Source organism: Varanus komodoensis, unplaced genomic scaffold, assembly GCF_004798865.1.
Source record: "Varanus komodoensis strain SLA01 unplaced genomic scaffold, ASM479886v1 scaffold66, whole genome shotgun sequence".
NCBI lineage: Eukaryota > Metazoa > Chordata > Lepidosauria > Squamata > Varanidae > Varanus > Varanus komodoensis.
The window spans coordinates 3,440,794-3,465,100 of record NW_025336296.1 but is presented as its reverse complement, the minus strand read 5'-3'; the positions used below and the strand labels follow the sequence as shown (position 1 = coordinate 3,465,100).

Genomic DNA, 24,307 nt, shown 5'->3' with positions numbered 1-24,307 from the left:
CCTGACAGTCAGGACCCCGAGGGTGTGGAATGGGCTTCCACGAGAGGCTGTTGAGGCCCCATCGGTGCGGTTGTTCAAGGATAGGCTGGACGTCCACATGGTGGGCATGTCGTGAGCGAAGCCAGCTGGTGCCGGAGGTCAGACTAGATGGCCCGGGAGGCCCCTTCTGACTCGCTCTGTTTCTATGTTTCTATGTAGTATGTGGCGGTGCTGGTTTCTTGCTTGAGGTCGTTTCTCCCTGTTCCTTTGTCCTTGGCACCGGGGCCTGGAAACCGCACACCCATGTGTTCTTAAATAGGATACACTGCTTAATTAATACCCTGATTAATTTTTGATGATGAATTGCTCTCTAATCATCAGCTGGGCTTATTCTTTCCATGCAGTATCACTCCAAGCAGAGGTGATGGATCAGCTTGTCTAGGATGAGGTCGCACCGAATTGATTAAAATCTCATTCACTGTGCATCTCTTTAGCATGAGCAGAAAAAGTTGGCAGAACTCTGCTTGCCTAGTTTCTGACCAAAGCCAGACTTTTTCCACAAAGGGGCAGTTGTAGCTTTATTTATTATTATTTATTTAAAACATTTCTATGCCGTCCCCCATCGCAACAAAGCCTCAGGGCGGCTCACCAAGAATACATATATACATACATAAATAATGATAATATAACAATTTAAAAAATCGTTTAAAAACCCCCGGTGCATTCTTGGCTAAAAATTTTAAAATCCTAATTAATTCAATAATTTAACAATTAAAATAAGTTTTAAATAAAAAGGTCTTCACCTGGCGCCGAAAAACAAATAACGACGGCGCCAGGTGGACCTCTCTGGGGACCGCATTCCATAGATGGGGCGCCACCACAGAGAAAGCCCTCCTCCAGGTACTCACCCTCCTCATATTCACAGGGTTCCCGGAGAAGGGCATCTGTTGCTGATCTCAAGCGGCGGGAGGGCATGTATGGAGGCAAGCATTCCTTTAGATACCCAGGACCCAAGCTGTATAGGTCATAACCAACACCTTGAATTGGGCCTGGACTTCAATCGGGAGCCAGTGGAGCTGACGGAGAACTGGGGTTATAAGAGAACAACGCCTTGGGAGGTCCACATCCAAGCTTCTGTGGCAAAACCTGCATTTTTCATTGGAAACTGCCAGGAAACAGCTCAATTCATACATGGTTTACCAATAAAAACCCTAAGAAGGGAGAACAAGCATGGACCCTGAACTTACCCATCCACAAATAGTACCTAGATGGCTGAATAATGAGGCAGGCACATAATTTATCTGTCAGTATCTCCCGCACTACGGAGCAGAGTGATGTACTGTGTCTATTTATTATTTTTTGCTTTTATATACCATTCAACAGCCATACATGGCTCCCAGAACAGTTTACCAAAAAGCAACACTAAAAATAGATGTTCATAATGACAATATGCGACATTCTGTAGCAATTAAAATCAAAACAACAAAATAAACAATTACAAAGGTCCATTTTAAGTAAATCTAAAAATCTCTCAGAGCTTTGGGGCTGGTGGTCTGTCCTTCAGTCTGCCTCCCCACCAGCATGGAAAGCTGCCTCTCCAAGTTCAAATGTTGACCTCGGAGAGAGGGAAAAGAAGTTTCAGAAGCAGGGGAGGCATCTGCCACGGAGAGGATGAGGATGGGCAGCCTCATTCTCTCCACCTTGGATGGCTGGAATTGACCATCTTGCTGAATTGCAGAGCTGGAAGGGCAGTTTGGAAGCTGTCAAGCATTGACAACCAGCTGATGGGATCAAACCCTAAATCATGTTCCCTTGAAACAACCTAGTGCACAGGTCTGGAACCACAGCAGTGGGGTCAAACATCCCCCCCCCCCACACCCAAGTTTCTTGAGATAGTCATGCCCTTTTCTCTTGGTGGTTTCCCAGCTCTTGTGCCTATCTTTCCCCACTCCAAAGGGTTAAAATGCCTCTCTTAAGACTTAGTTTCTGGCAGTAAGAGCTTTCTGCTACAATATGCCTGCATACTTTGGTTTGGGTTTGTTTTCACTCCACCCCTTTAAATTCTAAAGGAAGATTAGTTCAATAAAGTTCATGTATTTTGGCACCTCCCCCCACTTCCTGGCAGTTGCATTGCTTAAAAGTGCAGTAAAAGGAATGCTTGTTTGTTCTGAGTTTTCAGACTCCACTCAGAGATAAGAACCAGATGAATCTCAAGGATTCCAAACTCCTCAATGTCTGTATATATAATTAGATCCTGACATGTTTTCCCCCCACCTTTGATGTGAAGATGAAATGGGGGGGGAGAGAGAGAGAGAGAGAGAGCCAGCCACACTGAGATGAAACGTTTATTTTCCCAAAGCCTTGACTGACACTGTCAACATTTCTCTCCTGCTCTTACACATGTCGGTTCAGCCTTTACCTGGACCCCTTTGCTGAGCGATGGACTGTATAGTGTTTAAATAGGGAACAAGTCCCATCAGATGCCAACGGAAGGGTCCAGGCACCTGTTTTGCAGGTGAGGATGGGCCAGTCTAGGTACAGCTAGGAAAAAGTTGTGTATGAAAACCCGGAAAGCTGTTACCCACCGGTATCCACAATATGGGACTCCTTGGACCAGGGTCTGACCCAGTACAGACCCAAATGCTAATCATCAGTATAAAAGTGTGCATGAAGAAGGTGCTTGTCTGTGATAGCTTTGGGTCTCAATACACAGAGTATCTACAAATAATCTGTCCCAGACTAGATAGAGAAAGCTAAGATAGAGAAAGCTAAGTTGAAACTTAATTCCAGTCCTGCCTATGTAGTCACACTGTTTCATCTGGCCACAGTGACTGGGAAGGGCTCTTGAGAATGAAAACAAGAACAGAAAAAGCAGCAGCAAATAGAGGGGAGAAAGGGAGCAAAGCGTCAAGTCGTCTGGAAGGCGTTTGCAGTATTCAGGCTTGCTTTCTCCTCTCTCCTCTGCTTCTTCCCTCTCTCTTTTGACTCCACTGAAACACAGGAAAATCTGATCGTACCCGCCAGGGTACCTTTTGATAGTCTGGCGTCTCTTTGCAGAAGGATAGATTTCATTAGAGGGGTGGAAGTTGGTGAAGCAAACTTGAAAGGAGGTTTGAAGGCCTGCTCTTGGATAGATCGAAGACTAAAATCTCTTTTATGTGATGCGAGAGGCAGAAATTGAGGAATAATTGCAGGTGTTCTGATCTGCCACATAGGTTTGCAGCTGTGTCCGGTGCCCTCCCTAAATGTCATAAATGGTTGATTCATCTGAAATTTTGGGTGTGTGGAAGTGTCACAGGTTCATGGACTACCTTTAAAGGTCTGGATAGGAAGGGCCTGGCATGTGGATGCTAGATTTGCATGCAGATGAACAGAAATATTCTGTGCTGGCTTCTGCCTAGGGATGGGCAGAGCATTTGGTGTGCTCAATTCAGTATTCTATTTTCTGCCTCAGTCCATACATTTTTAAAATTTGCAATGCAGCACAAACACTAATAGTGCATTCAGAAATGTTTGCAGCTCAAAACATGGGCACAGAAGTGCATATTTAAAAAAACACAACCTACATAAAAATGCTTTATTCAAGGCGGGGATACACAAGCATTTACAGAATAGCACACAAAAAGTAATGCATGCTGTTGTGGAGGTGGGGAAGGCATACAAAAATGGGATTTTCAAGAAAAGAAACAAACCTTCAGTTTGAGTTCTGATGGAGCAAGCTTAGCCTTGGAAAAACAAAACCAGAGTGAAGTAGGGCTTCACAGATTTGTCAATTCCACATTCTTGCCAGATACCCCCAAATACTTGATTCTGCCTTCTGGCTTCAGCTGCAGTCTTGCCTTGGATTCTGCCCACTGAGGTTGTCATCTCCTGGTGGGGTCAGAAAAGCTCCTGCCCAAAAGCCTGGGGAGTTGCCACCAGCCAGTCTAGACAGTGACTGGGTTCAGACAATGCAGTAGCCAATACCAAGGACTGAGTGTGGGTTGTTGTTGACCTACAGGTTGTTGATGAAACATGGGTTCTCATGTTGTTGGAAAGACACCTCCACAAAGGCCATTCAGGTGAAACATGTGTACACAGCCACCCACACAGACACCCCAAAGTCATAGTTTATAAGGTCTGAAGAGTTTGTTTTTCTGCTAAGTAATTGTTTGCTTTATTGCTCATTACACATTCATTTTAATAGGCAGTAAAACACAAACTGCAGTTCTCACATTTTCTGTGCCCCTGACATGTATCAATATGACAACCACTCTGGTTTTAAGCAGCCCCGTGCAAGAGAGGACTATAAATTTCAGCTATTATTACAGCCAATCTAACATTTATTTATAATTAATGCCAGGGACGTTACATCATAATGCCAATTACTGAGTTTCTTTAAAGGGGAAGAAAACATGGTTTGTTTTTCCTTGCCCGACGTTTTCAGCCTATCCTTTTGTAAGGACTGCTATTGCAACACAAACTGTATGGGCAGGAGGGGTCTTGGTTAAGCTCTGGGTAGCCACGGCAGACGGAGAAAAGAAAGATCAGAGCTGCTTCAGGCTTGTGTGGTGTAGAGCCAGTGTGGTGTAGTGGTTAAGAGCATGGGACTGGGACTCAGAGGATCTGGGTTCGAGTCCCCGCTCGGCCATGGAGCCAACTGGGTGACTTTGGGCCAGTCACAGTCTCTCAGCCCAACCTACCTCACAGGGTTGTTGTTGTGGGGATAAGATGGAGGAGGAGAGATAATGTAAGCTGCCTTGAGCCCTTTGTAGGAAAAAGGCAGGATATAAATAAAATAAATAAATAAATAAATAAATAATAAAATAGTGTGGTTAGTATTACATGAATGAGATGTGGTTAGGCGCTGCCCCCAGATACCCTGGCACTGATGGGCTGGATCCGCAGCTCACTCGCACACTGGATATACACTAAAGCTAACACTCACGTTTGGACCCCTGGCAGTCCCAAGCATGATGTTGGAAAAGGTCCCCATTCATCTAGCAGGTGAAGCTCTGCTAGGGTGGTCGTGTGTCCTCATGTAAGGAGACAGTCCTCTGTTTGAAGGGGTGCCAGAGGACTGTCCGCTGTAATGAAGGTTTGCCCTAGTCCAAGCCTGATTCAGAGTTAGGAAGGGAGAGCCCAGGGGCTTTGAAGCTGTCCGCCCACAGCTGGACAGCAGACTGAGCAAATGCACGCAGGCCACCTGGTTATGGACTTCCATGCTCTGATGGCATATTCTGCAGTTCTGTACAAATTGTAACTATTTTTGCACTTGCATGGAGCATATGAAAACGTGATGGAAATCGCTGTGCTCTTGTCTTCTCTGGTGATGCATGTCCCTTTTTAGGTGATTCACAAGAGGCCAACTTAGCCCACCCTCTCACGGGCAATTCTGTTCCAATTAGTGAATGGACCTGGCTTTGCCTGGCTGGGGATAGACCTTATGATAGCAATGATGCCTTCCAGCTGTGAGAGCTGGACCCCTTGTGCTCAATCTGTCAAGTGCAGCCATGCCTGATGTCACCCCCGGCATGGCCATGCCATGGTTCAGCCCTATAGCCTCCTGAGAAAGATGTCTAGGTTTGTGGTCTTGGTGCTGTGATGGTGACTGATGAATAGACGGTCACACATTCTCTTGTGTTGCTAGAAATAAGCTGCACCTGAGCTCTAACATCTACTCCAAAGTGGTCCAGGGAACAGCTCCAACGGAGTGTGGCATCCCTTCGTATTTTGGGATTGTGAATTTTCTGCAGTCCAAGCTCCTCCTCCCTCTTTTCCTTTGGCCTAGCAGAAACCCTGCTGCAGGCCTACTTTTACAGTCCCTTCCGGGGAATCTTAGACCTGCGTTTTAAAGAATTAGGATAGGGCCGTCACGCGGAAGATGGAGCAAAGTTCTCTTTTATATCAGGGTAAAGCATTTGAACCAACAGGTAGAAATTGCAGGGAAACAAGGTTTAGTTAACCATTAAGGAGATTTCCTAAAGGCCTTCTTCAGCAGTGGGCCAGACCTCCTCAGGAGGTGATGGTTCTTTGGGGGCCGTTGGTTTGTTACTTGCATGCCATGGGTTCCCACCCCTGCTTTACATCATGCCTTGTAATGACAAACACATTCCGACTTTTGGCAGGGCTTTGTAGCCCCAGGCAGAAGTTCTCTGGTGGAGGGCACCCACACACAGAAACTTGCCAAGGAAGACCTCAGGGTTGGTGGTGCAGCAAGTGGTGAAGGCCGGCAGGATGGGAAGAAGTGTTTTCCTAGCAGCACGTTCAAAGAAGGCAAAGCCAACCATTCAATAAGAAAGATGGCATAAATTCAGGATCACAAGGACTGAATCTCGCCCGACGCATAACAAGAGCACCACACCCAATCCTTTCAGAAAGGGTGCGAAGGCATTTTTAAAAATGGTTTTGCTAGGTAGCTTTGAGGCCATACTGTTTTAATTGCTTTATCATTGGATTATTTTAAACTGGGTATTGGTTTTTCAAGTAGTGAGCTAGTACATAACTAGAGCCTAACCACACCTTAGTGCTGGTTTTATGGCACTCATCAAGCACCAGAGCAAACAGCAGTCTGGAGACCTTGTGGGGTGGGGTCCTCTCATAAGTAGGGATTGGACAAATTCATGGAGGAGGAGACTGTCCATGACAACTAGCCTTGCTAGCTTTGGGCTGCCTCCATTGCCAGAGGTCGCATGCGGAGGAGTCTGGGCAGGCAGAGATCTTGTTTGAGGGATCTTGTGGGCCACTGGTTCCCCACCATATGAATGCGGTGCTGGGCCACTGGTCTGATCCAGCAGGACTTTCCCCATAATCCTAAGTCTGGATGCTTCACGGCTGGCTCCCTTGGGAAAAACCAGTCATTCGGCTGCTCTGCAGCTGCCAGGTGTTCTCTAGGTAAGTGCTGCCTTGACTGGACCTTTGTTAGATAGCTTTCTCTCGCCCTCTTCCCTGATTCATGAGAGGTTGCAATGGATCTAAGTCTAGTTATCGCCTACTCATCAGGAGATCAGTCAGGTATGCCCCAGGACTTTGGGTCTGCTGTACTACCCCAGCCTGGGATCTGCCCAGACTGAGGAAGAGGACAGCTGTCTGGGTCAAGACATTGGTCAGTCTTTCCCAAGCTGATATTTTGGCCACCAAAGCCCAGAAGTCCTGACCATTGGCCATTCTAACTAGAGCTGATGAGAGTTGAAATTCTCACATCTGGAGGATATGGAAGGCTGCAATTAATGAGCAAATCCCAATCAATCCAGTGGGTCTTACTTCAGGGTAAATACCCTTAGGATTTCACTGTCTGCCTGAAGCTAGGAGAACCAAGGAGCCAGACAGGATGGGTGAAACACACCTCTTCATTACCACGTTTTGATTTTCCTGTGAGAAATACCCGAGCAGGTTTGTATCCTTCCCTGGATGCTTTGGGATATGCCACCCACCCCATTTTAACGTTTCATAGGGTCTGGAGTATCCAGTTTTGACCCATGCTGCAACATCTGGGAGGCAGGTATTCAACCCGTGTCTCTCTTCTAGCCTTCCCCAGCTGATGCCTCCAAATGTTCCAGACTCAATTCAGCTCCAGTCAACATGACCAATGCTCAGAAAATGTGAGACTTCTAGTCCAAAATTCTTGAAACAGGGAAACCTGTTCTAAGGCCTTGCCCAGATCTAAATCTCTACCTCTGCCTCACACCCAGAGCTTCTGTTAGTGTTTCAGAGAGGGCAGGGGTGGATTCAGGTATAAGGACTGTGCCTCCATGCACTTACTCTTGAAGGAATCATGTTCCCATCTTTACAGAGAGGCTAAGCAACTTCTCAACACAAGCACTAAGATCCTTTTCCACTGTGAGGCTGCTGGCAGGTGAAGGAGCGATTTAGGTAAGGGAAACAGAGTCACCTGCATCCGACTCTGCTGAATCAGAGCCCCACCCTTCCCATGGCTGACTGAAGAACAATCAATCAGTGGGGAAGGTCTCGACTAGGAGGCCCAGTGTTGCATCTGTCCCTTAGGAGACACTCCTCTCTCCATGTCTGAACTCTCTGCCTGTAATACGACTCACAGCACCTTGCTCTTCAGCCCGACTGGTTTTCACTTGGCCTGGAAAGTCAGCACCCAAATGACTCCAGTTTCAAATGCTGCTTCTGATGGGGAGCGTGTCTTGAGAGTACTACTCCATTAGGTGTGTACATGTTATCAAATGCCTGGTATGGTTTGGGGGCTTCTTGGTGTGAGAGAAGGAAGAACTCATGATAGAAGATGACCCAAGGTTAGAGCTTGGAGGTGGAAAGAGAGAGGGGGGAGGAAGGAACGGAGAGAGGGAGAGGCTGGCTGCTCAGCTGTTGTGAATGACGGTGAGTTTCTTTGTCGTCAAGCGGAGCAAAAACCTATGATCATCTCCAGGGCTCTTATTTCCATTGAGACAATTGCACTGATGATTTGGGCTGCCTTCTTTGTAATTCTTCTGGTGTGACAGAGGTTGTGAAGGCATTCATTGCACAATCCCATGGTTGCCAGACAGCGTAAGACTACAACAGATTGCATTGGGAGTCCCAGCTCCAACTTCGAAACGCTCTCCAATCTCAGAGCTGGGAATTCCTGTTCGCAGCACCTTCCCCTCCTCTGTTTGTGGGCATCGTGGGAGTGAGGGCAGGGGAGAGAGGCAGCGTCATGGTACAAAGCGTTCTAGGAAGCCCTGTGCTCCTTGGAAAAACTCTTGGACAGTTAAGATCAGCCATCTACGTGTTTAGAAGGGACCCAGAGGTGACTTTTCAGCCTGCTCAGACGGTTATGGGCTTACTTCCCTGGAAACTGGAACACTGATACCGTAACAAATGAGATCCATTGGTTTTTTAAAAGGTTAGCTAACTGTGGGCATTTTTGATAAACTTTTTTAAAAAATGAAGCTAATGCTTGGGCTATATTGGAAGAGAAATTACCATAACGGTAGTATCTGTTAGCTGGCTAATGTAGATAAAACAGCACCAGCCAGTGTGACGTTATCACTAATGTAGATTACATTGAATCTGCATAATTTACATTTAGTAAATAGCAAAATATGCAGATAGTAGTGAGGCAGAGAGTAATGGAATACTGATTGAATGCTATGACTGGAAGTGAAGTCATGAATACACCAGTGTTTGTGTGGTATCAGTACCGTGTATGGTGTGATCCGTTCAGGAAAAGCAGCTTGTAAGCCAGTGTTGGTATGGGATGATATGGCGCACCTACCTTACAGAAATGTTGTAAACACAATGGAGAGCATTGCTATAGATTTAAAATGTGTACTCATTGCTTTTCCGCACAAGACTGCTCCAAAGCATTCTGTTAATTTATTATTACATTTATTGAACCTCTTACAAAATAAATGTCTCTAGGTATTTTATGAGAAAGGCAACAATACAGAGCAAATAATAAATCAATGTATTTATTATGTCAGTCTGTATGCCACTACAATAGTAGCTCTCTCTCTGCAGCTCACAACAATATAGAACTTTTTAAAATTTTAAAAAACCTTGGAATGTGAAGCGTTCTGATTATTTTAGAAGGGGCACATAATGCCCCTCTTCTCCTATCCCTCAGAAAGGCAAACTAATGCAAAGAGAAGCTGGCACGGGTTTGTTTTTGCCTATTTTTCCTGACCATCTTGCAGCAACAGCACGGAGACAACTGACTTATTCACAGATAGTAGCAACACTTCCTTCTCGGCAGGTCTGCGCTGACTAGCACCGGCTTTCATGCCATCCCCGGTCACTGTGCCAAAGGGTTTTGGCACAGACTTGGCAAGGGGGCAACTTGACAGCCTCCTCAGTTGCCAGACAAACATCCCACCACCGGCCTGGCGGCACATGCTGAAGCCTTAAATATTAGAGCCTTCCAACGGGGAAGAAAGAAGGCAGGAGAGCGGGAGTTTGAAGGAAGGAATGCCGGTTTAATGTCCGTGGTGCCAGCAGCCTTTTTCAGCGCTGGGGGCTGCGAGCTGAAGCAGGCGAAAGGAAGGGGGTCTGGAGAGCATCAGAACAGCCTCCTGATAAAACTAGTTCTTGGCAGAAGTGCAGACAGAAGCCAGACGCATCATTTTCTGATAGCCCCCGAAGCAAAATACCAACAAGTCCCACAGGCCACACATGAATGCACTGGCTGTGTCTGGCTTTGCTCCTGATAGCAACAGCAGCAAGGTGTGTTGCCTGTGGAGGGTTAGGACTCTTCCCATGGGAAGCGGAGTCACCCAGTGTGGTTCGAGTTTGCATGGGACTCACCAGGCGGCTTTGGCCGATCACTGACTCTCTGCCTAAGCAACCTTACAGGCTTGTTGTGAGCATGAAATGGAAAGGAGGAGGACCATATATGCCACTTTAGTCTCCTTGCAGGAAAAGGCGGCATATAAATGTATCAAATACTCTTCTTCCCTTCAAGCTTGCTGAACACTCGTGCTCTTTCTTAATATTAATGACTGTTTCATTGGCTGTCTGATCAGAGGAAAATGGTTTTTGTTGGAACTCTGTTGGGTGTGGTATGCACCTCCCCAGTTCCCTGCAGCTGCTACTGGTAAAAGAAGAAGTCAGATGTTCATTTGAAGTGACTTCTATTCAGGGTCATAAGTCCTTCCTCAAAGCCTAGCATGGACAAATCTGTCAGTTCTAGCGTCTCATTTTTCTGTCTCATTGGTTCAACCCAAGCACTGAGAATCACTCTTTAAAAGTTCACATGAAAATCTGTTTCCCTTAATATCACCATTTCTACACAAACGCGCATTTTGCAAGCAATTTTTGCAGTGCAATGCATTTTTAACATTATTTTCACTAAACTACACATTTCTATTTCACCATGTACATTTGTTTTGGTTGGAGGACTCCATTGCAAAATGTTGCAGATGGAGAAGTGGACCCATTGTAGTGACAAATTGTTTGTGTGTTGGTTCAATGGTGGGAAGTGAGATGAGTTTGCATAGCCCTAAAATGCAAACTGAATGAATTTCTTTACTCATCTTCATCAAAACCCATATTTCAATAAGTGCCTCTTGAACAGAGCCCAGTACAGAAATTTAAGCCAAAGTAAGTTTACTGATATGCTTTGGTCCCTTTATTGAAATTGAGGTGATAAGCTTCTTTCGGGCATCAAAATGCCACTGTATTTTGACTGTGGTGTGGAAATGGCAAGCAATACAGTGCAGTTCTGTAGCACTGAATTGCAGGATTGTGTAGGCATGTCATGAGTGGAGCTGGCCGGAGCCAGGGATTCGACTAGATAGCCCAGGAGGCCCCTTGTGACTCAATCTGTTTTTATGTTCTACGTGAAACACTCCTTTATTTTATTGTGGTCTCCTTGTGTTCTCTATCAAGGCGTCACATAAGATCCACCCAACAGGAAAGAAACAAGAGAAGAAACTGTCAGTCCAGGGATTTCAGGAAGTGCCCTTTTAATACTTTGGAGGCTTTTTAAAGGAGGAAACTGAATGGTTTTGAAGAAGGCAAACCAGAGGGGGTTGAGAGGACATCAGAGTTGGGTTCTGCCTACAGTTCTGTCAAATGCTCCTTTTTACCAGATGACCATCAGAAACAGACTTCAGGCAAATCTTGAGGATAATTATCGGAGGCATTGAATGGGAGTGCCTTTGGTTTTAACCCTCTCGCTGTGGGAGGGGGCAGGACGCTGAGCTGGGGGAGGGTGGCTCTTCCGCCTTCAAAAGGCTTTCAGCAATAACCAAGCCAAACATGTCTCCTTCCGTGTTCAAAAGTTCAGCAGCAGCCCTGGGAAGTCCCAGGATGAGAAGACTTGCTTAAGTCTTCTTGGCTTTCCAGGAGCTCCAGGGGCTGCAGAGCACCTGCACCTCTGAACAGCAGGTGCTGGAGGCAAATGTTGCCTTCTTCTGCTGGTCAGGGGCCTCCAGAAAGAATCTGGCACAGGGACATCAGGACTCTCCCATCCTGAAGGCCGGATTCAGTTCTGGAGACATCTTTGGGGCACACCATGCCAGCAGCGGGTGGAGATGAAGGTGAAAGGAGGCATGGCCAACATTGTCTGTCTGTGTTGGGATCCTCTCAGGAGAGCCATGCCAACTCTTGAGAGACAACGAGACCGCAAAAAAGCCCAGAAAGCACCACACCAGGGGCAGCTGCAGGAAGGAGAGAGGGCAGAGAAAAAGGGCATGGCCGGCTGCAGGGTGAGGCCCCTAAGTGGGCCAGACTTGGCCCAGAGGCCTAGCCCTCCTGATCTGCAGTGGCTTGGTGAAACGGCGGGGTGGGCTAGATACGTTTTCCATCTGATCCAGCAGTCCTAGGATGTCTTCACTCAGTGACAGGCTGGGGGTCGGGCGCACCCACCTCCCCATTGGTCCGAAGAGGCAGGAGTGGGGGGATGCCACCTAGGCCCCTCTTCTGGCCACTTGGCCCAATGATTGTTACGTAGTCCAGCTACACCATAATGGAGGCAGGTGGGGAGGACCGGGCTCTGACATTAGGCAGACGGAGGCAGCCCCCTGGGGCAGACACGGGGGGCCTGGGGCAAGTGGGGGCAGCCGGGTGTTTGAGGGAAGATCTGCAAGCTGCACAGCCTGCCCCATCGCCGGAAGGCAACCCCTGGGGGGTCAGTGCATGACTTTCCTCATTGCTCCTGCTGAAGTAAGAGTCGAAGAGCAGCCTTTGGAACGGGGCTGGGGCAAGGGTCCTTCAGCTCAGGCTGGAGACTTGCCCAGGCTGGCCCTGTGGTGAAGCCCGGGGTCGAGCAGGCTCAGGCATGCGGTGGCGGGCCAGAGGAGGTAGCCAGAAGAGGAGCGATGCAAGGCCTGTTCCACACGTAGGACGTGCCAGGTTTAATCTCCGCCATTTCCAGGCAGGGTCGGAAAAGCCCCACCTGAAACTGTGTGGAGCCACCACTGGGGTTTGTGGACAGCTGAAGAATGGCACCACCCCCACCTCGGGTTGGAGGACACCCCTCCCGAAACCCATTCCTTGAGCTGCAAGCCGGGCTATTTGGAGGAGCAAGTGGCAGGGGACTCTCGGAGCTAAGTCACAGCAAAGGGGCACCAGGCTTCCGAGTAGCCCACGGTTCTTGGGAGTGCATCAAAGGGGCAGGTCACATTCTGCCCTGTTTAACCTCCACTCTTCACCCATGAAGAGTGGATTCCATGGCCTGTGTGTCATGCATAATTTGTTTCCTCCAACTGGGAAGAGTTTGTGTGGAGATTTTCAGCGGAGAAGCCGAGGAGAACAGAAAAAGTATTCCAAACTCACCCCCTTTCACTCCCTACCAGCATTTGAAATTTCACTGGTCCTTGCCTGTCGATGTTGAAGTTTATCTTCATGGTCAGCCATGACTAGAAGCTTGCTTTTAGCAGATTAAACAAACCAACCATCAAACGTGTTGTCTCTTGAGTTCAGCTGACTATCTCTCTCTCCCTGTAGATCTAGGAAGATCCCAGTTCTGTACCTACACCGCCTCTGCTGAAGAACAAGAATTTCATCAGAAAATAGGACAGAAGAAAAGAGCAATTTCTGTGCAAGAAAAACAAAAAAAGTGAAGAAGTTGTGACCTGCCATTACCGGAGAAAATCTATCAACAGTAGCACCAGTGTTTGGAAAAGCAGCCAAGTGAAAGGGGCTGGAAAGGTAAATAGTTCTCTTTGAGCCCTCACAGTACAATGCTGGAAGCAGGTTTGGTCACAGAAGCCTCCTTCCTGGAATCTCTTCCGAAGAAAGGGAGAGCCAGGGCTGAAGGGCTGGTGGATGTTAAAGGAAACTTTCCTTCTTTGGGCAGAGACTGCAAAGGGCAGAGCCAGGGAGCTCCGCGGAATCGTGCTTAGTATCTGTGACACCCACGTACTGCCCAAGGGCTCTGTTGAGGTGGGGATGGGGGGAATGCAGCCCCTTTGGCTTCCAAGAGATGAAACCAGTCTGAGGAGGATGCCACCCAAGGCTCTTAGTCCGGGCAAGCGAGGTCGCAGCACGGAATGCTCCTGTGCAGGGTTCCAGCCAGCCACTCCCTGATCAGGACATGCCATTCCAGTCCTCCTCTCCCCCAGTCCGCAACACGCACGCCCCAACCCTCTGCCACCAATCTGGGGCTGGTCCTCACTGAGCTGCTCTGGCTCCCGCCACCACCTGGCTCAGCCTTCCTTTTCAGCCAAGGTGTGCTTGCTTTGGAGGTGCTTGTTCCACATACCGAAGGTCTCGGGTTCCATGTCCAGGCAGTGCTGGGAACGCTGCATGAAACCCTGGAGATGGCTGCTGCCAGCCAGTGACGACAACACTGGGCTGCATGAGCCGCTGGAATAAGGCAGGTTCCTATGTTCCAAGGTTTTTCGAGAAAGAACAAGGCTCCGTGGTAGAGCACCTGCCTTGCAGGCATTCCCAGGTAGGGTGGAAAAACTGCCTGAAATTCTGACAAGGTACTGCCATTCAGTGTGGGCAATGCTAAGCCAGTTAGACCAGCGCTCAGCATTTGGCTTCTTCCTTTGTCTGTACGTTACTACAGTGTGATGGACCTTTGGCAACCAACTTCTGTATAGAAAGAACATAATTTTACGTTGTTTTAAATACCAGTCGAGGTCTCCCTTAATCTAGTTCTGCCTGAACTGAGCCAGATGTATTAAGCCAAGAGTTTCTGAAGTATCTGGCATTCCCCTCTCCCTTCTCCACCCTGCCACTTCTGCAAACTTTAAGGAGCACACTGCCTTAAAACGGGATCCTTTGAAATTCCATTTGAGCTGGATGGACAGGGCAGGAGGAAAAGACCTCTTCTGGAAACAGAGAGACCGCATGCTTTGCTATCTCGTGCTTTGGCGGAAAAACAAGTTGCCATCAATCGCAACAGGAAAAGGCGCCCATTTTGTATGTCATTCTCTGCACCGTTTTGCCTTGTCTGGGCTTTTTCTCCTGCTGCCGGTTATCACCATCCACCTAATTCAGTATTAACATTTTTTAATGCGCTTTAGGGTTTGCAGCCAAGAAGCCACACAGGGAACTTTGTAATGTGCAAATCCCTTTTGAATGTGACTCTGGATATTTCCCCCCTATTTCAGATAATGCCTAGCCTATTGCTTCTCTGATGTATGCTAATCTCTTTGTGTTAAAACGCTTCCCATGAGTAGAGCAAGAGTGTAACGTGAGGGACCAGCAACTAGCAGCCTGACCTCCCAGACACTTTCTGTCTCATCCATTAGCAGAACTAATGATCTCTCTTTATCATTCAGTGTGTGATAAACTTGGGTAATTGGTCTCTCCAAGATGCAGTGATGGCTGTCCCTGTGCAAGCCTTTTAGAGAGAATGAGACACATTTATGGGGACGGGTCTACCAGAAGGGCTAAATGGCGCTTCAGCTTGCAGGGATATCATACCACTGGATAGGAGGTGCTGGGAAGTGACAGCCGAAGACAGCTTCTGGCTTGCCACTGTGGTGAGACAGGATCCTGGACATTTAATTAGGGAAGTACAAGAAATTCTATTTTACTCCCCAGTCATGCAACCGTGACCCGTTCTCCTGCAGGTACAATTAATGCAAATTCATTTAGAGCACGTGTCTGCCAAAAATACCCACAGATAGGTGAACACATGTTCATACTCATCTCATTCCCTGTTCAGATTGTTTTAGTTTATGGAGGAAAGTTACTCAAATTTAGGGAAATTTGCACAAATCTTGATGGCAGCTCGATTTTCCCAAGAGAAAAGTTCCAACAGCATTTATGACGGAGAATTGAGCCTCATCATGGGGTCAGGGACAAGATAAGGCACCGGTTCTCCCTCCTCTCCTGGGTTCCCTCCCATCTCTTGCAAAATGGGACTGGGACTCCGGCGATCTGGGTTCGAGTCCCCGCTCAGCCATGGTGCCAACTGGGTGACTTTGGGCCAGTCACAGACTCTCAGCCCGACCTACCTCACAGGGTTGTTGTTGTGGGGATAAGATGGAGGAGGAGGAGGATGTAAGCTGCCTTGAGCCCTTGGTAGGGAAAAGGCAGGATATAAATCAGGAAAAAAAATATCTCTGCACTCAGGGTCAGCCTGGGAAACTGCTGGCCATGACTTTGATGGAGCTTCAAAGGCTCCACCCCCACCCTTTGATCCTCCTGCCCTCCCATCACCTCTTCCGCATTGCTCTCCCCTTCAGAATCCAGTACTGCAGGCGCTTGGAAAGTCTGCCCCTCTCAGTGCAACTTCACCCATTCCCACATCCCTGCGTTTAACCCAATTGAGGAAAAAGGCTGTCCTCCACCAATGACTCGAACCCTGCTTCTGTCTCGGTCCTCCGCATCTGCTCCTATCTACTTCTTTTGTCCAAGCAAACAGCTGGTGTCCTGAATGGTTGCTACTGGTGTTGACGGGAGCGGAGTGAGCAGCGGAGCCAATGCTGCCACACCTTGAGCCTCCACTGCGTTTGGGCGGTGGCTCCTGTGAAGCATTTGTCCCCGACTGGGCGCAGAGAATCGTGAAAGAAAGCTGCCTTCACCGGTCCTGCCAAACTGAGCTCCGTGTCTGTGTTTTTAAGTTGTGCCGCTGGGATCCCTGGGAGGCTCTGGCATGTTTTTAGCGGGTTCCGGAGTCTAAAATGAAAACAGTAATAATGAAATCGTAATTACATCCAAGTATTAGTGCGAGGGAGGCTGGATGCACTGTGGACTGTAACCATAGCAGCTCCTGATTTTGCCTAATGAGCAAGGGTATGTATATTACTCCTGTTCCCATGCCCAGGATTGGGTTGTAAGCCTTGAGCTGAGTATATCATTTCAGTATCCAGGTAGCAAACCAGGGGAGAGTTTTTAATGGAAATTCATAGCACAAGGTCAGGAAAGTGGGTTAGATAACCCAAGAATTTGAGAAGAGATCAGATAGTGAGACACTTCTGTTAGGAGAGAAGATGCAGAGGAGTAAAACAAGCTAGCCAGAGGCTTAGATAAGCAGCCCCCTCTCTCTAATGCACTCCTTAGCGTGGATAGAGCTTACCTGTAACTCGGTCTCTCTCCTACCCTTGGCTATCTGCTCATCGACTCAAACTATAAGCTACTAAGAGTTTCTCAGGTAATTGGCAGAAGCATTTGCAGTTCTGGACTGGGAAAGTATCACTGAGAGGGTCACGGAGATGTGCCTGGTGGAGTTGCGGCTTCTCGGCTGCATGAGGAGGCTCATGGGGCTGCCCCTGGAAAGCAGGGGTGGGCGGTGGAGCGAGTCTGGGGCCCAGAGCCTGCAGCCCCAGAGATCCTCCTGGAGGCCATGCTGTTCCCCACCCCACACTTGGCAATGGGAACGCTTCAAGAAAGCCACACTTCTTGACAGACCTAGCACCGTGGAGTGCTAAACACGTCTCATTTTGCTTGGACCTTGGAGCACCCCCATTCGCTCATCCTGCTCTGAAGACAGTGTGGGGGTGCATGTGTAGTCCATCCAAGAGGCCCTGGGTTCAATCCCGGGCACTTCCTGTTAAAAAAGAAACACCCTCCATCCAAGATTGTGAAGCATGTTGACAGTCCATATGGGCCTCTCCATGCATTGATTTGCTCACGCTAAACCAGAGAGGTTTTCCTGCTGTTCTTAGCCTTCTGTAAACCAAATTATATTGCAGCCCAAAGCGACATATCCTCCAGACAGAGAAGCAGAGCAGGCACAGAATCGGAAGCGTTTCCCGTGGTCCCTTTGCCTCCATCCTTTTTATCTCATGGGTGCAGAGGAGACCTGGGAGCAGACTACGCATCGCATTAAGGCTGCTTGATTAGAGGTTGTCGGTCTGGCACGCAGATGGTCTCCGGTTGAAGACGCGCCAGCCGAACGGAGTGTGCCTCGCCGCATTTTTTATTTAATACCCCAAAGCTGCGCAAAGGCTCAGCTGGCGAGGTTTGCATTGGAGGGCTTTGGTTAATTGCCAGGCGTTAGTGAGTTTTCTTGCTTGCCAACACAAGCTGGCACTGCTTGAAAATGCTGTTACAGCCAAAGCTGAAAATGCTAAATGAATCAAGGTGGATGGAGCCCGTCCATCGGCCAGTTTGACCCCAAGCGTGAGAGAAGGCACTGGAATTTCTGCAAAGCTTCTCATCATGATTCTTGAGCATAGCTCACCGTTTGATCCTTGCCACACGTAAAAAAGAAGGCACACGCTAGGAGAGCAGCAGAAGCCAGTGCGATGTGCCCAAAGAAGGGCCATTGAGACGCGGGACCTGCCTTCCTTTCTTCCTTTCTCTTTCCGAGCAAAACCCACATTCCTTGCGAGAGACTACACGCAGCTTTGTCGTTTTTGTTTTCTTTTTTACTCTTGAGTAACGCAGAGATGCTGATACAGATCGGGACCTTAGTGTAGCGGGTGCAGGGCCCGAGCTCTTTCTTCCCACCACAGGCCTAATCATCTCGCCCCACCTACAAAGCATATGCTGCCGAAGAGCAATTTTTTGCTTTTCTGCTTTGCAATTTGCTGGTGGAAACGGCAGGTGTGGGCCGTTGCTCTGGATTGGGACCGCAGTGAGGGGAAGAGTAAAGCTTCCATCCCTACCATGCCAGGTTTCTGATCTAGCTTACTCTAGAGCAAAGAGAGAGAGCAATGCTGCTCCTTGCAATGTGCTTCCAGGAATGTTGCTTTGGAACTTGGATTGTGCGTGATTAAATCTCAGGAAACCTGTTTTCCCCATTTGAAGCTGGAATGGGTCCAAAAAGGAAACAAAGATAATCAGGGCATTAGAAGTCCTACACAGAAAGTGTGAAGGTATATTTGTGGTTATAGAAATGGTGTAGGTGTATTTATGGGTATATTTCACCTTGAGAGGGAATATGAATGGTGAGAGTGGAGATCTCTCACCATTGGCAGAAAACTTGGGAGAAGTGTGGTCAGCCATGGGCTAGAGTCATGCTAAAGCTACCGTAGTGAGACTGGCAAAGGTCAGCCAGAGAGCCGTTTTGGTGGCCTGAGATCTATTACATTCTGGTCCACAGGAAGTCAAGGTGGATCACTGGCTTTCCTCTTGCAACCAATCTGTGTGCCATTTTGCAGATAAAATCCGTTGTACCTCTACCAAGTTGGATGCCGTCATTTATTCAATTCTCTTGGATGCAACCCTCACTCCTGCTTGTCCAGTTCTGATGGAAAAGTTTCCCTTGGTTCAGATCAAGGGTCTGGACAGGGATCCTTGGAGAGATGAGGCCTGCCACTTGCATGCTGGACCCCGAAACTTCCTGGCTTATAAACAGGGGTGGTGTGGGGAGACTGGCTAAGTGGAACAGGGTAGTGGTGAGCATCCCTTTTCTAAATAGGTACGATTCTCTCTTGCCTAAAAGGGGCACCAGGAAGACTTTTGCTGAAAAAAAGAACCCTTCCCGACCCCCACTGTACTGGATAATATCGGGCTGGTCTCCAGTATTCCTTTCTGGGCCAGGTTGCCAGAGCGTGTGCTAAGCTGCTCAGCTGCATGGATTTCAGGATGAGGCAGATTACCTAGAGGCATTTCAGGCTTCAGGACTGGCTACGAGCCAGAGACTGCTTAGGTTACCTTTGTGGGCGCTCCGTGCTGGGAACCGGACAGGGTGGGTGTGTCCCTGTTGCTTCTACTGGACATTCAGCAGCTTTCAGTACCCACAACCAGAGCATCCTTCCGGTAGAGACTGGATGACCAGTTCAGCAAGGCGTTGGACTCAGCAGCCTAAATGGCCCTTCCAACCGAGTGGTTATGGTCCCAAGGAATAAAAAGGGCCTATGTGTTCTGCATGTGTACTGAAGATCTAAATCCCTTTCGTTTGCGTTCTGTGAAACTTCCTTGGATGGAACTGGATGGTTGGTCCAAGGAAGGTTGTACTCTTGGTCCTTTGCAGTGGTTCATTTGTAGATGTTTTTAGTGACTTGGGCTAAAATTGAGAAAGAGGAAAGGTTGGTTGCTTTTCCTTGAGCGTACAAAATTCCTGTTTCCCACAAATGGCTTCAGATCCTTTTCAGCAGGTTAGAGGGATGAGAGTGGCCATTTATTTAATCTGACAGCAACACCTTGCTGAGCACATGAGGAATAAGGCCATGTCAACTCTCTCGTGTTCAACTTAAATTACCAGTGGGGAAGAGTCCATATCCAGGAGCCTGTTATGAAGTCTGTAGGCTGATAAGATGAGATGACCATTGATTTGCTCAACCGGCTAATCCTGGCTTGGATACTGAGTTCATCATTTGAAGCAGCTTTCAGGCCCCATTATTGTGATGAATGGGGCTCCTCCGGTTCTTGCCCCCAGGAAGTTCTTGCAGGGCAAAAGCAAAAGTCCCCCAAAGCAGTTCCTGCTGCTTCCATGACAGACGAAGCAGCAGAGTTGGCTTTGAGACATCTCTTGGAAAAGCCACTTTGGAACTGTGCTTCAGGAAATGCTGGGGTGCCGCAGGGTAGGGCTGCGACTCGTCATCAGATCTTTGCCTTCTCCTGTTTAAACGTTTTCGCTCAGCACTTCAGGTGCCCTGGATAGGCTGGAAAGGAGCCTAAAGTTAAAAGAGAAATAATGACCACATTTCACATTTATGCTCCCATCCTAATCTTATGTTCCTCTAAAGGTAGCCCAGTTGAAGTTCTGTTGCTCTTCAGGTATGCAGAGCAACAAAAGCAGGCTAGCACTGCAACTTTCACATATGCTAGCACTGCAACCTTGTTTCAGTCCCCACTGTGTTATCAAGGTATAATTTCCACACGGGTCCAATTATTGCCAGGGGTCTTCTCTCGACAACACATGGCCTGTGAGCCACATGGGCATTGGTGCTAGTTAAATGAAATGTGCATATATCCCTCCCTCCAAATCTGGTCCAGCAATGAGTGGATGATGGAGCAAAAGTCACCTGATAATCTGCAAGGCACAGATGGAGTGGGTTTAGCAAAATCTGTGCATGCCTCCCGCTTAAATTTGTGATGGCAAAAACAGTGCCAGATTGCTGCTGAAATCAGTGGCAAAGTGCAAAGGAGCCCTAAAGTATCCAGATCGCCCCTGTTTGAAGATGTTTGGGCCATTCTAGGCTTTCAGAGCAGTTCATACTAAAAGCCTCGCTTGGGACTCCCTTATACTAGGTCTAACTCTTCCTCCATCCAGCCCAGTATTCTCTGCTCTGACCGGCAGCAGCTGCCATGAACCTCCCATAGAGCTTTTTCCGCATTTCCTGCTTTTCACCAGAGACACCAGGGATGGAATCCGTGGCACATGCTCTGGCAGCGCCACGAGATGCCGTCTCTCATTGTCTATGCACGTGGCTGCTTTTTGTGATCTTTTTGCCCCTGGCAAGAGAGAAGGAAAGGTTCAGCCTAGTGTTCAATGATTACAACTGGCATGCTTTTTCTAAGAGCAAACAATTTGTTTTCTTTCTTTTTTTAAATCCCTTTCCTCCTTGATGCTCTACAGGGCATAAAATGTTCTAGACACAAGCCAGCAGAATTTGTCAGCTATTTGGCAAAATTGGGAGACTTAAAAAGTCACCATGAGGCACAATCCAAGGAAGCAGGAGCCGGAGAGAGGCAGGCTCCGTTCAAGTGCTTTTTTGCACTGCATGGTGGGCAGGGGTGTGGAGGAGAGCACATCATTGCAGTTGTGGTGGTTGGGGGAGTCAGGAAAGGAAAATGGAGGAGTGGAGAAATTCTTCTTTGATTTGAATCAAGTTGTCAACTTGAAAATAACAATGTTTCCAAGCAACATCATGACCATTGAATTCTGTTGAAGCAGTTGGATCGAAAATGAACTATGGATGCAGTGCTGAACTGTCTGGAGAAGGGGTTGCATTTTAATGCAAACCTGCCCAGTTTGCACTGTCAAATCAATATATGGGCTGAAACTATTTTTTCCTTTGAAATCCAGTGTTCTCCCAATCAAAAAACGTATACCAGAAGGGGAATATTAAGGTGATATATGTACAAAGATGCATATATTAAACAGTGGTCCAATAATGCACTGTGTTAAAGCCAATTCTGTAGGAAGATGCATGCATTAGGGGATCTGAGCACAAAACTGCATCCAGTTTTCATTAATAATAAATTCTCAAGATTTGCAATTAACTCTAACTGGAACTGAAAACTGAGAAACTGAGAGGAAACAGAAATGGAAAGATGCAGCCCTCCTTTTGACAGCCCTTCATGGGGAATATGCAGTTTTGGAACCCATCTGTGACTTTGTTAGTAACAAGGAACAGGAATAAAGAAATCTAGTTTTTCATCCCCGAGAGCTCTGTTGAATGATTTCGTGTGGAAATCGGTCAACTTGGCAAGGGCTAATGATAATTGGTAGGGTGGTGAGTTAAGGACTTCTTGAATTTGGAGCCTGTTTTAGTTCTGATCTGTTTGTTCATGGAAGACATTTGACAATTTTTCATGGCCCCAGATCGCATGTCCTCTCTCCCAAAATCCACAGGGGCAAAATAGTCACCGATTTGCCATTGAAATTCATTGGCAAACTTCTGTGGGATGCCGCAACAGCCCGCTTAGCTCGTTTTCGAGTGAAAGGCGATCATGGCCGCATGCTGTGGCTATTTGCTGCTGAAAATCTGTCGCTGTTTTTCGTTTGTTTGCAGCCACCTCCGAATTCCAGGGTGTGCTGTCAGCAGACCGTCAGTGGAATGGCCTGTCAAAAGAGAAATTGGTATAGGCCGGGGAGGAAAGGTAGAGTAGTGGAGTCAAACTGTTACCCACTGCTGTAACATGGGGCATCGACCCAAAGAAGTAATGGCATGTGCATGTGCAAAGGAACATGGAGGGTGGTTAAGCCAAAAGCATCCCGGGAAATGGGTTTTTGAAAAGGTCAGGACAGCAACGAATTAAATGGACAATTTTTTCACACTCGTTTTCCTCCCAAGGAGATGTCCATCCACATCAGAAAGTGCCATTCCCTGAGGTTTAAATGCACATGGCAAGCAGATGTGCATCCTCGTATTGAATGCATGGATATTCTCTGTTCCTGTGTAAAAGTCTAGCCTTCACTGTTCTCCATTCCAATTTCATCCTCACAAAAACCCGGTGAGGTAGGATGGGCGGAGAAAGCAGGACTGGACAAAGGTCAGCTGATGAGCTTCATGAACAATTGGGGACTTGAACCCGGGTCTTACCACTCTGTTGGGCCAACCACACGGGATAAAGGGCCAGGCATTTGTGCAAAAGAAGGAATTTCAGCAGGTAGTTCTTGTCATGCTTCTTTGACACAAATGTGAAAGGGCAGAGGTCCAGTCTTCTTCTGGATCAGACCGGGAAAATCCAGGGCTGTCAGAAGCAGAGCCCAGAGCTGGAAAAGGGCCATGGCATTTCTTGTCACAGGGCTGCCCTGCAGTGTGGGCCAGGGGTATCAGGTGGAAGCAGCATTCCTGCCGGATTCCTCTTGGCCCTGGCCGGGTTGTTATTAATGCTGTGCCACGTACTATGCCATAGCATGGTGCCTCTCGAAAACGCAGGACGAGGCATGGCACAATGTTTGAGCATGTGCCAGAGACCACGTCTCTGGCTTTTTGCTACCCAGGCCATGCTCATGCAGTGTGTTCCTCACAGGGAGCGCATGAACTCGGAACAGCACGTGCCCTCATTTCTGCTTCTGGAGGATTTAAACTTTTGAAAACTGCCTCCTTCCTCCTTCCTTCCTTCCTTCCTTCCTTCCTTCCTTCCTTCCTTCCTTCCTTCCTTCCCCAAATATGAAGAGATCAGTGAATTTTGGCAGATTCTTAATGAAAAGTAACTGGGATGAAATCCTCACCCAGCTGCACTGGCCACATTCAGCAAGTGGGGGAAAATAATAAATAGGCTTTTTAATTTGCGATAGAACCACTTTATACAGTCCCCCTATCAGATCTGTTGCATAGTGAACTTTTTAAAAGCCTTCAGCAAAAGGTCAGTGCCTGCTTCTCCCTTAATATGCCCAACCTTTTCAAAACAAAACCAGGAAATGTAATTTAAGGCTCCTCTGACTTCACGTAATTGTAAAAATATGACATCTGCAGGATGGTAGCATTTTATACACTGCCAAACTAACACTTTGAATTCAGGCTAGGAATGCCAGCTGGGGAATGGCGGGAACTGTGGGACATTATTCTGTCATGAGGAAGCTTTCCCCAGCTTAAGCAGGCTGGGGATAATGGGAGCTGTAGTCCAACACAGCAGGTTGGGGAAGGTTGCCTTGAAGCGTGGTTATGTGAAGAACTCCCAGCATGGCTTGGGCACACGGACTGTTGTAAGACCTCTTTCTGGCTACGCATGCAAAGGATTGCGTCCTAAAGCTGCAATCCTAAATATACTTACTAGGGTGTGAGACCCAGTGAATACGGTGGGCTATATAGCTGAGTAACTGTGTCCAGGCTTGAGTTGCATAGCTGTAATCCAGTATTTGCTTACCTCAAAGGCAAGTGAGTCCCCCTGAATTGAGTAGACAAGTATGGGATTATTACACCATTAATAACATTTT

General features: G+C 47.7%; 1 protein-coding gene across 5 annotated transcripts in view; it reads left to right on the top strand.

The window, feature by feature from the left end:
• Positions 1–24,307, top strand: part of ST3GAL1 (ST3 beta-galactoside alpha-2,3-sialyltransferase 1) — a 118,932-nt gene that overhangs the window by 67,149 nt on the left and 27,476 nt on the right. For all 5 annotated transcript variants that reach the window (XM_044450404.1, XM_044450399.1, XM_044450403.1 and 2 more), the window contains one exon: positions 13,354–13,557. The gene's annotated coding sequence lies outside the window, so the exon portion shown is untranslated. The remainder of the gene's footprint in view (positions 1–13,353; positions 13,558–24,307) is intronic.